A 2,106-nucleotide genomic window follows, 5' to 3' on the forward strand; every position below is an offset into this window, starting at 1 on the left:
CCCACCCCTTACACACATACACACACACACATCATATTTCCCGTCGTCAATCTCGTTAACAAGCTCGCCTCCCCCTCCTCCTCCTCCCCCCTTTTTCCCCTGTGCTGTAGAATGATGTTTAGATCCACGAACCAGACATTTCCGCTATTCCCCATTTTCTCGAGTGATCCTTCAGTTGCATATGGTTTTCCTACCATTCGATAGAACATCTCAAAAGTGAACGTCGAAGGTCCTGAAAGATATTGGTAAACCAGTTGGGATTTTTTTTTTTTTTACGGCGTCCAGGTAAGTTTTGTGGACATTTCTCTAAAGCCGAGTGTCGTTATTGGATACCTGTCCACTGATTCCTCCCTCCCCTCACCACAGTGCAGTTACCCCACCTGGAGTATTTCTTGTACAGAGTCTGGTTGGTTTTCTGTACAGTAAAACAGGTAACACTTCAACAGGTAACACTTCAACAGGTAACCCTTCAACAGGTAACACTTCAACAGATAACACTTCAACAGGTAACACTTCAACAGGTAACCCTTCAACAGGTAACACTTCAACAGGTAACACTTCAACATGTAACCCTTCAACAGGTAACACTTCAACAGGTAACACTTCAACAGGTAACCCTTCAACATGTAACACTTCAACAGGTAACACTTCAACATGTAACCCTTCAACAGGTAACCCTTCAACAGGTAACACTTCAACAGGTAACCCTTCAACAGGTAACACTTCAACAGGTAACCCTTCAACAGGTAACCCTTCAACAGGTAAACACTTCAACTTAAAAAAGAGAAATCATGATGACTATTCGAGATGTTCAGTCATATCATAATATGTAATCCCAGAACCTCGAACTTACCAGGTTATCATTTAATCCAAGGACTATCTTAACCTAATCTAACTCTAACTCTACCCTTACCCTAACCTACCCGAACCCAAAATGTAACCAATGCCGCACCTGACCCACAACACCTGTCCCACACCACCTGGCCTGAAACACCTGTCCAACAACACCTGTCCACACTAGCTGGCCCACAACACCTGTCCCACACCACCTGGCCTGAAACACCTGTTCAACAACACCTGTCCACACCAGCTGACCCACGACACCTGTCCCACACCACCTGGCCTGAAACACCTGTCCAACAACACCTGTCCACACCAGCTGGCCCACAACACCTGTTCGCATCACCGTATTTTCAAGTCGTTGCCGCCAGCTGCCACCGGTGGTAAAAACAGCGGTATCGGAATTCTATCCAGCACTTTGAGGATAGAGAGTGAGAGGGAGGGAAGCTTCTCATCTCTCACAGTGAGGTAAGGTAGTGAAGTCCTTTTTCAACACTTAATGTCTCGTCAAATAGGATAAAATATATAGTTTTTAGTGAGTTAACTATATAATAACCTAACGAAAAATAAGAATGAAATATAAATCAGATCCTAACGTATTTATATAATGAGTAAAGTGAGTAAAATAAATAGATAAAAGTAAGAATTTAATGCACTGAGTAGATAATAATTCTATGAAAAATGAAAAATAGAAGAAAATAATAGGAAGAATTTAGTGCAATTTATAGATATAATTTCTACCCCCCCTCCTCCCTCCGGAAATAAATCCTCCTATTAAATAATTTCCTCACGGGAGTTTTTCTTCTACAAACAAATAAATCCGAGTTTTATTTTTTTTCCCCGTTTTAATTAGAAAAGTTTTAACTTGTAATCTCCTGTTATACATCAATTATATATCAATTTATTGTTTAATTATATCATTATCAGTGGTTGTGGCTATTGATCAAGAAACAAATTGCAGAAACCTTTTTACTTATTCATTAATAAATTATTCACGGATTTATTTTTTCACTCAGAGACAGACAGACAGATAGACAGACAGACAGACAGACAAACAGAAAACCAGACACATATAGATGAAAAAGAAAGACAGAATTAAAGCAACAGAAATAGACAGAGACATACACACAGACAGAAAGAAATACAGACAGAGAGAGAGAGAGAGAAAGAGAGAGAGACAGAGAGGAGGTTGATGGTTCTCCTCCATGAGACGTGAGAGGATTGATGACTCTGGGAAGGACTGACTCAATCTCTCTCCACTTTTTC

The sequence above is a fragment of the Homarus americanus genome, unplaced genomic scaffold, assembly GCF_018991925.1.
Source record: "Homarus americanus isolate GMGI-L3 unplaced genomic scaffold, GMGI_Hamer_2.0 scaffold28204, whole genome shotgun sequence".
Classification (NCBI taxonomy): domain Eukaryota; kingdom Metazoa; phylum Arthropoda; class Malacostraca; order Decapoda; family Nephropidae; genus Homarus; species Homarus americanus.